At 33.2% G+C, this 13,616-nt stretch overlaps 1 protein-coding gene across 1 annotated transcript in view; it reads right to left on the bottom strand.

The window, feature by feature from the left end:
- Nucleotides 1-6,204, bottom strand: part of Nlg2 (Neuroligin 2) — a 39,131-nt gene extending 32,927 nt beyond the window's left edge. Inside the window, exon 1 of the mRNA XM_068284878.1 lies at nt 5,420-6,204. The gene's annotated coding sequence lies outside the window, so the exon portion shown is untranslated. The remainder of the gene's footprint in view (nt 1-5,419) is intronic.
- Nucleotides 6,205-13,616: the final 7,412 nt, after the last annotated feature.

Genomic DNA, 13,616 nt, shown 5'->3' with positions numbered 1-13,616 from the left:
TCTCTCTCGCCCATTTTCGTTTTGCGGCAATCGCCTTTGCCAACAACATAGAATCCTTTCTTATGCCTTAGACACATGAATTTACCCAACACACAATTTTCGATTCAAATTCCCCCCCCACCACCGAACAAAGCAAATGACTTTTATGTAAGATGGGCGGCAACATCATCCAAAACATACACACACACACATATACTCTTTCAAAGTGTTGAATTCAACTCATCCTAGTTGGGTACATACATATCTATTTTATGACATTTTGTCAATCACTCTTTTTTTTTTTGGCTTTATTTTTCTTTTTGTGGACTGTTTTCTAATTCACTCTGTTAATGCCCAATCAGAGAAAATTTCTTCAAAGCAACCCTTTGGACAGTAGTAAATATTGATTCGTTTTCATTTCTCCAACCATTTCATGACCCATCTTCTTATCAGATTATTGCTCTCGCAATGTTCGATAAGACATTTTGCATGGAACATTGAGCGATTAGTTGATTCCCCACCCAAAGTCTAGATAACCATCTTCAATCGAAAGCAGAAAAGACTGCAGAAAACTATTCCTATGGATTTTAACACCAGTCACTGGGTAACCGTTTCTGCACGAGCTGTGAATTTAAGCCAAGTTTCTCTATGAATAAGGAGGATGATTTTCGATTTGTGTTGGAGGAACTTAGTAAAGTAATTTCTCATTACCGATTCTTTTTTCTCGATTCACCAAGAAAAATTAACAGGATTTAAGGTTAGCGAATGGAGAAAGTTTTCCTCTAATAATAAACAGGATTCTCTGCAATGCCAAGGGTAATATTTGATCCAGGACAATTAAATTCAGCAAGGCTAGCAAGCGTTCAACATTCTATTCCATTCTATACTCTTTAATGCAATTCTGATTTGTTCAGAATTATTTTCTTTCTCATATTTAAGTAATTCTTCTATTTATATTACTTAACTAAAAAGAATTAAAGGCAGTTGGTCATTTCTAATTTTTTAAAAATTACAGTTTTTACTAGTCCAGAAGACAAATACAGACATAAACATATTTATTGATCGGAGGTTTTGTCGTTACCTACATATCTGATCTTCTGTGTCAAGGAATCTAAGTCGGCACTTTTCTTAAAATTACATAGTAGACAAATTTCTAGACATTATCATTTGTAGCAAATAAAACGCACAAATAATAAAATAAATGAAGAATATGGAAAATGAGGGAGAACGTTCTTAGTTATTTAAAGTGTATTCTTCATTCTAACCAATCGAATATAATTACTTATCACTTGAAAAATGTTATTGTTTAAGCGATTTTTCTTTAACAGTTTTGATAAGATTTTTCAGACAACATTCTTTGAATGTATTGGAAAAAGGATAAAAATAAATAGGTACTCAGAAGATAAACTATACGATTCTCTTTATCATCTTTTATTGCTTTATCATTTTATTTGACAAAAATGCCTTTTGCTATGGGGTAAAACTAGTTTCATTTGGTTTCTTAACAAATTAGATTAATTTTTCATCAAGCTTTATTAGCTTGTATCTATCGATTGATGGTAGTAATAACAGGCTGAGCTTTCTTGTCGCTAAACAAATTGACAAAAACCTAAGAAAATAAAAAAGGTATGAAAGTAAATTGATGCCCTCTTATTTGTCCATCTGAACTCTTAGTGGCATTGACAGTTATAAGCCGCCTGAGTTTAAGGACATCAATCAGGATACAATCCAGTTGTAGCATCGAGAAGCTAAGCTGAAGCTGGCTTAACCTATTTAGTGACACGTGAATTGACAATTTAGTTACGAATGCTGGTCATTCGAATTAGACCGAGGACATCTAGACTGAACCCAAAAGTGGCAGTTTGTGCCAACAGTCGATCTGCATGACCAGAAGCAACAATGACATGAAGAATCTTTAGTATACGAAGCACAGGGCGTATGAGTAATTATGTCTAAAATGTCAATTTTAGCAAGAGCCCATGACTTATTAAATGAGTTTTATGCATTATTATTACTAAAAATATATTTTCATGTAATCGCTCATTGCGTGAACAAGTCGTAAATCCTTTTCGGTTCTCATTCGCTGAAAAGTATGCTATAAAAAACTCAAAACACAATTAAATTAAATTAAAAAGTAATTTCCCTTACGTGTAAAATGCGAGAATTCTAATCAAACATTTAGCACTTTGGCACGTTGATTGCCTTTGGCTTTTGTAGACGAGAACGACGACGACAACAACGACAACGACAACGACGAGGACGACCATGATGATGATGTCGGCGACGACCAAAGGACGAGGACGAAAATGTGAACGACAAGGACGAGCTTTATACAAATGGGAGACAAATACAAATACAAATATAAGAACAAACTCCAAAACACACATACATAGACACACACAGACATACACAGACACACACACAGAAGCGTAGACAAAGGCGCAAAGCCAAGTTGAATAAAAAATATGATACAAAATACATAGAAAGTTAGCCAAAGAATACAGGGAAAGCTCAGTTCAGTTCACACCACAGGGCAGGACTTTTGCTTTTTAGTCATGCTTGGCAAATAAGGATACATACGCTTGCACACACACACACACACAGACACACACACTTAGTCATAGACCGCTTTCATTTTGGGTGATACCAAAAAAAAAAGGAATAAAAAATCCCTCAGTACACATTTGAAGCAAAAATTTCAATTAAGACTTTTACTATGAATTCGTTTTCTCTTTTTTTTTTGTGTGTCGTTGTTTTATTTTGTCTTTCTTCTACTCTTTCTCTTTGTGTTTCATTTTGTTGTTGTTGTTTTGTGTCACCCTTTTGAACCTTTGCCAAACGACACACAGATCTAGATCCTGGTGCCCTCAATAGGTGTTAAATTCTTTTTTCCTTTAACTCTTTTGTCTTATTTTTGTTGTCCAAAACACATTTGTTTGCCCAACCAACGGATGCAATTTTAATCTGCCGGAATGCCATGGCGGACAAAATAGACGAATAATCGGTAGCCGGGGACAGATGAAATAATGACTACAAACCGCAAATATAACAAACACACACACACACACACACACACAGGACACGCACACACAAACAAACTCACACCAGAAAACACACTCAAACCCACAGACAGACACAGAGACAGACAGGGAGACAGACAGAGAAACGAAATGGCAGCAGTTACACATAATATTTTAGTTTTTTGACCCAAAAATGTCAGTGGGACATGAGTTATCACTGGACCGCCATCGCCGCATGGGTGTCAAACGAGGGTAGTTTTCAAAGTCAAGCAGAAGTGAAGCACCAGAAAGTTAAATTTGCAATCACATTTAATGGAAAGTGTTTTTGCATATTATGTTTGGACATTGATTACTTATATTTCAACCAAGTTTTGGTAAATTAAAGGAAGCAGAATAGAATAATGCTGAATACTATCGAATGGGTCTACATATATTAAACCTAATTTCTAATTAAAACTGCAGATTTAGTCAGAATAAAACCTAATAATAAACAGTTCATTCGTTCAACAATATTGTTTTCTTTAAGGACCATTCAAGGTTCTTCTTTCCTCTCTTTAAAATGTTTTGTTTTTAAATTTTACTTCTCAGTCTGACTTTAAAAGTCAACTAAGGAACTAATGAACTAACATTTTCATATCTACTTTTATGTAAAAGCTTGTTTAAATCTTAACAAATTTCTAGTTTATTTTTACATTTCAGTATTTTAATGAAATCGAAAGGGCTAATCCTTAAAGTATGCAATATAAATTCAAATCAAAGCCAGAGCTAAGTATTTAAAGTTTGAGCAAAGTATATAAAAATAAGTTTTCATTATTATTTTATTTAAATATTTTTATGAATGATTATTTATAATGAAATTTATTATTATGAAATAAGTAAAAATTAAAAATCTTTTTTGAAGAAAATCTGAAAAATTTAAATGAAATTATTGTGATAAAACTGTTTAAGTTTGTGTATTATCAGATAAGTATGTTCATAGCATGGGGGCGGATTAAGGAGGAGACGTATGAAAAATATGATCCCAAAAGTATGCAATAAGCAGTCCTTGATTTTATCTTTTTCACACATATAAAAAAGTTTTCTGTGGATAATCAAATTCCTTAAAGAATTGAAGAACCTTTTTTAAGTTACAAGATTATAAATTTGTTTTCAATGAATAATGAAAACGAATTCCAAACAATTGCGTGCTTTAAGGGGTAAATTTCCCCAAGACATAGATTCGCCTTTAGCCTATAGGGAGGGGGCAAGTAACGACCATGAAGGGCTGGATGTTGTTGTCAAATTTGAAACTAGAAACTAGATTGAAGATCAAACAATAATAAACTAATGCCTAATAACTAAAGGAAACTAAGTCTCTAAGTAATCCTTAAGCGAAAAGACAAGAGTCTGGATAAAGTATTTTCTAACTTTAAGAAAATATATACTTTAAGGCACAAACTATTTGTTTTTTTGCTAATTAAGTTTTGCGAGAGACTCTTGGTAAAGCCTTTTCGGGTTAATTTAAAGTTCTTCTACGAGATGCGGCAAGTTAATTAGCACTAAAGCTACTAAGTTACAAGCCTTAACACAAATAGTTCTTATCCTAGTTTATCATTAAATAAGAGTGAAGCATCTGATAAAGACGCAATCTTTTGATATTCTGTTGGTCATAAATAAGAAGAATGAGCCCAAAAATACATTAGGTAGTTCTATAGTCAATCCTTTGTATGGCAAAAGGGCTCACTGAACGAAACACCCAAAATAGATATTATAAGTATGTATGTATGTATGTGAATGACAATGGATCAAAGTAAGGCAAAGGGGATGGGGATGGGGAGGTGCATGAGTTTTGTATGTAATGCCTGTTTCACGCATGATGAAATATGTGTATGCCTATTTGACTTAGTTTTGATCAAGTCATTAACTTTAGCAAATGGTCTAATTAATCTTAGGATCAGCCCTCGTTTGTGGTTGTTGTTGTTGCTGTTGTTGTCGCAGGTTGCTCTTTGCTTTGCTTCTGCTTGTTTGCCTGTGTTTGCTGATGAATAACAAAAAATAACAACACCAACAACAGCTCACTATGGCCGTGTAAAGTGGGTAGAAGTGCGGTATGCTGGGGATGGTAGACCCATGTTCGTAGAGTCCTCACGAACGACGCCCACGAAGAAGGACTGAGAACTTAGCCTCAACCCAACCCCCCAAAAAAAAAGGACCCGAACCATTCTCCTTCCCTCGCATCTGGCTCTTCAGACTCTTAAGGCGGTTGCAAGGCGACGGCAACGACGTTGACTACGACGACGACTGTCACTTTTCAAGAAAAATCTGTTTGGGGCGTTTTTATTTTCTTTTGCTTTTCTCGTTTTTTTTCTTTGGTGTCGCTAGGAGCAACTTCGGTCTGTTCATATTTTTCTTTTTGCATGACTTATTTGCGCTGCGCTCACCTTTCGTACTGGGCCTCGTCCTTGCCAAGCTGCTGCTGCTGCTGGTGCTGCCGCTTCTGCTGTTGCTCCTGCTGCTGCTTAATCGCCTTTGTCCTTTTTAACTTGTGCGCCGCCAATTTTTCGCCCTTTCTTTCCAACTAAGCTTAAAGGGACAGGGGAATTTTCCACTCACAGTTTTTAGTTGCAGTTTTCCTTTTATTTCTATTTTGATTTTTCTTTTGATTTCACTTTCGTTTTCGTTTTCGTTAGAGCTCTTTGTGGGTTTTTCCGTTTTGGCCCTTAACTCTGGCTGAGGTATTCAACAAATTGTTTGCGCTTCTCTTTTGAACACACGCATTCACACACACACACGCACAGGCACACGCACAAACACACACACGCTCACGCATACATTCGCATTCACAGCCTCTCTTTCTATTCTATTCTCGTTCTATCTCTTGTGTTTAATTTTTGGTTTTTTGCTTAGCTCTGGCAGTTTTTACAGTTAATAAAGTCTGCTAATTATGATTTGGGTTTATTTTTTGCACGATTTTAGCCAGCACAATGTGACTTTTCCTTTCCTCTATTCTCTTTGTATTTTTTGCTTTTTAGATTATTTTGTGGATTCTTTTTGCGTAGTTTATCCGAGCTCCGTGTCCGTTTGCGTGCGCGCTCGCTCTGGCTCTGGTTTTGACTGTGAGGCTGTGATGTTGGCCTGGCTTGTTGGTTGGTTGGCTGGTTGGTTGGTTGCTTGGATGGATGACGATACCGTCGGATGCTCCCCGACTCTAATTGCGTTAAAATATTTTGTGCTCCCCGCACAACAACTACAAGAACAATGCGTGTGATACCGCTCTCCAATTTGTCTGCTTCTTGCTCAGGTTCAATTTCAAGTTGAAAACTTTTCGGGTTTATTTTTTTCTTTCTGCTTTTCTCCTTTCCATTTTGGAGAGTAAACTTCGTGCCCAATATATCTCTGTGTGTGTATGTATATGTGATTTTGTTTTGCCATCATCATCTCATCGCACAATGGGATGTTCACATACAAAACAACGTTAAAAATTTACATCATTGATGGAGAGAATGGGACACGACTATCCACATGTTAGACTAAACTAAAGTAGAAAGCATTTTGTCTCATTCAAAGAAGCATGAGTTATACAAACCTTTTCACTTTCATCATATGTACCTTTTGTTTGGCGAAGGTCGAGGTCGAAGAGGTGAGCAGTTCGTCTCTAGGGCCAGTTATCTTATCAAGTATTTCTATAGCCAGAGACGTTAGTTGGTATTTTGGCATCTGAAGGGAAATTTCAAATCCGCAACAATTTCCAAAAATGGTTCTTACTAAGACATGAAGAGAAACATCGTTTTACTTACGTCTCTTTTGAGCGAACCATTTGTCTTATGCTCACTACAATGTTCAAACTAGTTGAGAATTACAATTAACCGATAAGATTTTCAAAATATGATTCACATTGTTGATATAAGAATATGGCCATATCATTTTAAGTCTACGTTTTCTTTTATAATCTATTATCACCTATTTATCAGTAAAAGGTTTTAAATTTACTTTAGTATCCAAAATCAATAAAATATTTCATATATTTTACTTTAAAAGCAACTTCAATAGTAAACAACTTCTTTAAACAAATAAAAATTTGATTAACTTGGCTAGCGATTCTTTTTTGGGGTTTATTTTTGTTTATTGAATATCCAATTTCAGCTTGAAATGAATACTGCATAATATTGTAGTATGTATTTTTTCTTGTTGAAATACAATCTGTAGGAAACATTTTTTATTCAATATAAACAATTGGAGTTTTTTTGTTTATTTTATTTAATCGTTTTCACTGTGCCTCGCGCTTATTATTGTCTCTCGCTCTCGCTCTCTATGTATCTCTCTTTGCCCCGAAGAATTCTCGTTATTTGGCGCAAACTCAGTTTATTGTTGCGATTCGTTTATTGTTGTTGCCGCAGCTTCTGATGGCTGCTGTGTTGGCATTTTTGTTGCTGGTCCTTGTTGCGCTCAGCAGCATTCACGAGTGCCCACTGTTTGTTGGTTCGCTTTGCTTTCGTTTCGGCTTTTTGTGTGTGGTGTTAAATTTGCTCTCTCTTCCTTTCTCCTTCTCACTCTCTCTCTCTCTCTCCCTCGCTCAGATTCTCTTTATCAGCACGCTTAGGCAGGGTCCGCGAGCGTTTTTGTTGAAGCATGTTTTTAGGCGCCTTTGGGGCAAAAATTAACTCGGCAAAACTTTATTGAAAATTTGTTGAGTTTTCATCAGAGCATAAAATGAACTTTTTGTTTATTTGGCGGTTTCTGTTTTGCATGTTTTTTAACCGGTTTTTTCGGTTGGCCATATTTTTAATTTCGAAATTGTTTTTTCCCCCGTTTCTGTAGTGCTCAAAAGTTTAAATTAATCGTAATTAAAGTTCAAAATTAAATTTATTTACCCCAAGCTCTAGAGTTTGAAAATTTTATATTAAATCTAAACATATTTTAAACTTGTATGTCACGTTTATAATTCTTTAAGACACTTAATGGAATATCGAAATCGTGACTTTGTTTTGAGATTAATTAGAGTGACAAAAACGTTTCAAGACATTAAAAACAAAAATTAGTAAGTTCCCTTTCCTTTATAATGGTAAATTTACATTATTAATCACTTAAGTACCATTAGATAAAACTTTAAAAAATGTACAATAGTAAGTAATCAAGTAGCAAGTAATCAAACAATTTTTTAATTTAGCTAAGTTAGAGTAGTCTTACTTAATTTTGGCATAATGATTGTCTGAATGACTGACTACTTATTTTGCATTTAAGACTTACACTTTCTCGATTTCTGACTCTATTAAATAAAGCTAATTTACTTTTGATTTAGAGCGTCTTAAATAAAATTGTCTTTTAAATTCTCTTATATTGCGGTTTTCTCTGAAAAAGTTTGAAATTTTTTATGCCTTAGATAAAACTAGTAAATAATTAATAATATAATTTTAAAGGAGGTATCTTTAAAGTTGAGAAAACAAAACTCAAACGTTTTTTTTTTAACAATTTAATGTTTTAAAGTTAGCGAAATTTTTAAGCATTGCTGTTTATTTATTTTAACGATTAAACCAAATCTGTTATATTTTTATATAAAATTGTAAACCTCAAGAGAATGGCAGATAAAACTTTAATTGGGATTCATTAAGCAAGAAACTAGTTGTAATAAAAAAATGTTAAAAATTAAAATAAAAAGCAAGAAAATGCTAAAATTAAGATGACTGAATTACTGTTTGATTTGTTTTTTTAATAAGGGTTATCAATTATAAGTAAATTATTTAACTGTGTTAAAAAAGCAAAGTTTTCTAAAATCAACTTGAACGACATAGGAAAGACTTCAATATCGAAAAATGTCATTATTTAGAATCGAGACTAAGTGAATTATATTACAAATATAAAGAAAATGTTATGATTTTGAAAGTAGTTTACTAAAAAACATTCTTATTTAAAAAACTACAAAAACATAATTCAACTAAGAAGGGTAGGTAATTAGGAAAATATAGAATAATGCGCAGAAATATTTCACACAACTTCAAATGACGGCATATTCTACAATATATACAAAATTCATCCAATCCGGTGATTCGCATACCTGAAGTTCCCCTTGTAAGATAAGAAATAGATTTCAAAGTAAAATTTTTGATCATGAATCGCAATGACATTAGTTATATGGTTTAAGTTTATTTTATTCATATTATCATTATAATGTACATTCGGAATGAACAGTGTACCATAGTACAAACTTGTAAAAGTTTCAACATATAAAATTTCTGACAAATTTATTAACTTTCGGCATTCAAATTTGAAGATTAAAAAGTTGGGCCATTTCTTAAACTAATTCGCTACTGGGCAAAGTGTGTGGCCGCCACACTCTCTTGTATGGCACTCACTGGCATTGTTTCTCGTATTGTTGGCTCTGTTCCATATTATATATATATGTATGTATATATATATATATATTCGCATACTTTCCCGGCTGACTGACTGACGTTGTTATTTTCCTCCTTCAACATGGTGCATGGTGGTTGTGGCGACTCCATCTACTCGAGTTGCTGTCGCCACGCACAGCTACCACCCTGCCACCAACTCGTGTACCTGAGTTGGCTTGGGTTGGCTTGGCTTGGCCTGGGCTAGCGTGGCGTCGCTTCTCTTGTTGTGGGTCGCCAGCGTTGCGGGCTGAAGCTGTTTGCTTGTTGTTTTTCCACGGGTGACTCTGTCTGAAGTGCAAATTTGCTTTAATTATTCCGTGCATCTGCATCAGACTTGGTCGCCACTTGGGTCCTATGTACCCGACCAGTGAGTCCAACCCATAAGTTTCTTCCCGCTACGACTCAACGGCGGTGGGTGACAACAACATTTATTTTATGCATGCGCCCCGGAGCGGATTTTTGCACCCACAAGTGTCACCACTTTAAGCGTCCTTGTCTGACTGAACATATACATATTAGTATATATACATATATATTATATATTTCTCACAGTGTATCTCTAGACATGCCATTATCTGGACCCATCCGCTCTGCTTCACTTTGGTTGTGTGTGTGTGTGCGTGTGTGTGTGTCTGTGGGTGATGGTTTTTGTGCTTGTGTGTCATCCATTTCCATCGTTTGTCCACGTTTGGTGGCTTCGTCGCAATTCGACGCTTGACATTGTTGGCAGTCGATATTGGTTGTAATTAGCTTTAATTGAAATTGCTCCTTTCCCCCATTTCAGCAGGCGGGTCCTGCGTATGGGGTCCTGTGTCCTGCGTCGTGATTTGGATTTTAATGTGCACAATGTTTGTAATTTTGCCAAAGTTAATTTATGGTGACCCTACCGACACGCCAAAAACTAGTCCTCCAAATTCCATTCTCAAGCGTGTCCTGTGTCCCAATTGGAGATTTGTTTGTCGTTGGCTTTTTTTCCTTTTTTTGTTTTGTTTTTGCTTTGCACTTTTGAATTTGGAATAATTAGAAGAGCTGACCCCGATTAATTAAAAACAGGCAAACGATTTTCGAATTTGATTTAATTTTTTGTCTGTGTTTACATTTAAATCAAGATTGTTAGATTAACTAAATTAAATTGATTTGCTTTATGCAAAAGAGACGGGAAAACTAATCCGGAAATTACACAGATCAATAAATGTGCAAAATATATTTACATTAAATTAGGCAGAGTTTTAAATTGAAACTAAAATCCGTTTTAGATATGCAAATTTATATCAAAATTTGTTAGTATACAGTTCTGTTATTTAAGTCAGTCTAATGATTAGTTAATTTACAATTAAAAATTTCTTAATATTAAGGAGACCAAGGATATCCTTTGATTAGTCAAACTCGTGTGTACTTTAGCCGCAAAGGGATACAATATATTTTTAAAGCGACCTGTGTAAAAACGAATTGTGTTTTACCTTAAATTATAAATATTCTTTTATAAATTTTTAAACATTCGCATCTTTAATACTTATTGAATAGTATTAAGAATAAAATTGTAACTCAAAAACCATTAATTCAATACACATGGAACTTGGAAAATAAGTATATGTTAATAATTATGAAAATAAATAAGTTAAAATTAAATGTTTTGGCTAAGAAAAGCATTAAAAATAAGTTTTTGAAATCAAATTTTATCGTAATGATTTATTATCAATTCAAGAGAAATATATTCCTATTATATAATAAACATTTTCGTATGAAAATCCTTTTAATTTAAAATATGTTTTTGTAATTATTTGTTTTGGGTTTTAACTATATATTTGTATCGAGGTAGGTCAACAGTTTAGTTAATCGCTTACATATTTAGTTGAATTACAAAGTATCTATTATTTTTTATATTTAATTTTTATTTGCGATCCATCCTAAATCGACAATAAAGAAATATTGTCAAAGGTAATCATAAAATGGGAATGGAATCAGCAGTCCGGCTGGTTTAAAGGGCAGGTCAAATGGGTGACTTCTTTTTAGAACCAGAATATATTTAAATAATATTTAACTTGTAACTATTTTTCTCACAAAATTAATGACAAAAAAATTTATATTTTTAGGGCTTACAGCAAAAGAGAACATTCCCGGCTGTGGATAAGCCAACCAATTATTCTCAACATTCTGTTAGAATATGGATCCAAATACTTTTTTGGCTAAAATAATATATTTTTATCAGCCAACGAGTTCAAATTTAGAAAAGGTAAATTTTTTTTTAATTTTTGTCTAGAAATTTTGTTTAAATTTGCTAAAATGAAAATTCATCCTTTAATTTGTAAACTTAAATGAAAATCTAATCTGGTTCAGCTGCTGGGAATCGTAGAGGCATTGGACCATTCTGAGTATTGGTTTCAACACACAAGTTCTTAAGAAATTTTTAATTCTTGTAATACTGCAAACTGAAATCTGTTAAAAATATCAAAGAGATAAGGCCACTGAAAATATCAATTAAAGACATCTGTTAAAAATGCCAACAATTCATTTTAAGTAGTTGGTGGCAAATTACTTTATTAATTATTTATTTGTATTAAAAAAAGTAGAAAAAGCTTGGACTAAAATAAAATTTTATTAAATTTGAAATGTTGTGTGGCTTTTTTTCTATTTTTTACTCATTTTTTCCAGGTGGCCCACCAAAGTGTTCTCCCTTTCTTGTATTCTGACGAAAAAAACTGTCTTCACATAATGCGTTCAAGGTGATGAATCCAACTTTCCAAAGACATGTTTCCTTCTTCATATTTGGTCTGTCTATCTTCTACCCCACCCACAACCGGGCAAGGATAGAGTTTTGATAATTTTTGCATTGCTTTTAATGTATTTTACTTGTCATAAAATATTGTTTTGTCGCAGAATGTTTTAATATCAACTGTTTGCAGAGGCTATTAAAAAATTATTCAATTTCACCTCAAGCAATATAAAGTGACATTTGTTAGTTAAATTTATTATACATACAATATTCTTTATCAGCTAAAATACTTAGGCTGATTGATAGTAAAAACTCTTGGCTATCTGATATAATGGCAAACAACCAATCAGAATGCTTGCCTTGAAGAAAATGTTTGGCTAGCTTTTAAAAATTTAAGAGGCCAAAAAGAAACCATTTACTAAAAGAAAAAGTAGAACAATTGAAAAAATTATATGCAAGAGTGAGAAAATAGTGTTTCTGATTCTGTCTGGCCTTATAAGTTAGTGCCCAAAGAGGTTTTGAACCTCAAAAAGAGACACTCTGTAAGTAAATTTTAAAACCGTGCACTTCGAAGTTGATTCAATGGAGATATCAAGTCTCGTGAGGGTTATTATCGTGTCCCACAACAAAACAAAAATATATGATATGTTTGCATGTAGGTTTTCTTATATCAGTTTGAATATTTATTGTATAATTACATAAATGATTTGTTTACTTTTCAAATTCATGTAGAGATATCTTTAAAAACTTTATTAATGTAATTAAACCGATATCAGACAAAAATGATATTACCAAAATCCAAGTGGAAATGTTTTCTTATCATTTGGATCGTCATGATTTGTCAGTAATTGATTGTGATATCATTCTAGTTTGAGAGAGGAATTAAATGACTTAAATTTAGCAAATATTTGCCAAGTGACTAAATTAAACTAGCAGACAGAATGTCTACAAACGAAAATGACATTTAATGCTCGTTAACATTTTAATATTTATGAATGAAAATAAATATCTATGAATTAGCATTAATACCTCGAAATCGATCACTTTGTTGGGAAGTGGAATATATTTTTGATATTTATTTTAAGATTTTGATAGTATTATGTTATAACTAGTGAGTAAATATAATTACCAGTACTTTTCTATATACATATGAAAAAAGTGTAGAAATTCCCAAGAAGTTACCACTCAAGTCAAAGAACATGGCTCTAAGACCTTATCAATAATTTGCGATTAGCGCCGTAATAAATTAATCCATTTATTCAATTGATTGAATGCTTTAAACTCAGACTAATTGAGTATTGGCCAGAATTGAACAGGAATAATCTTAATCTAAAGCTATCAATCATTTCGATTGCATACTTTTCCGTGTCGTATATTGTTAAATATATTCATTAATGTCACAGAAATCAGTCAATTCATGTTACGATCATCTCGAGTTAAGAAATCTACTAAAACTTAAACTAACTTTAATATACCCTCTAAGTAAGGTGAACTAATGGAAACAACGTAACTTGTTAGTATTTCCTAGGATTTGAA

Source organism: Drosophila tropicalis, unplaced genomic scaffold (genome assembly GCF_018151085.1).
Source record: "Drosophila tropicalis isolate 14030-0801.00 unplaced genomic scaffold, ASM1815108v1 contig_393, whole genome shotgun sequence".
In the NCBI taxonomy this organism is placed as follows: domain Eukaryota; kingdom Metazoa; phylum Arthropoda; class Insecta; order Diptera; family Drosophilidae; genus Drosophila; species Drosophila tropicalis.
Note: the sequence above shows the minus strand (reverse complement) of the source record. Positions and strands in the feature narration are given on the sequence as shown.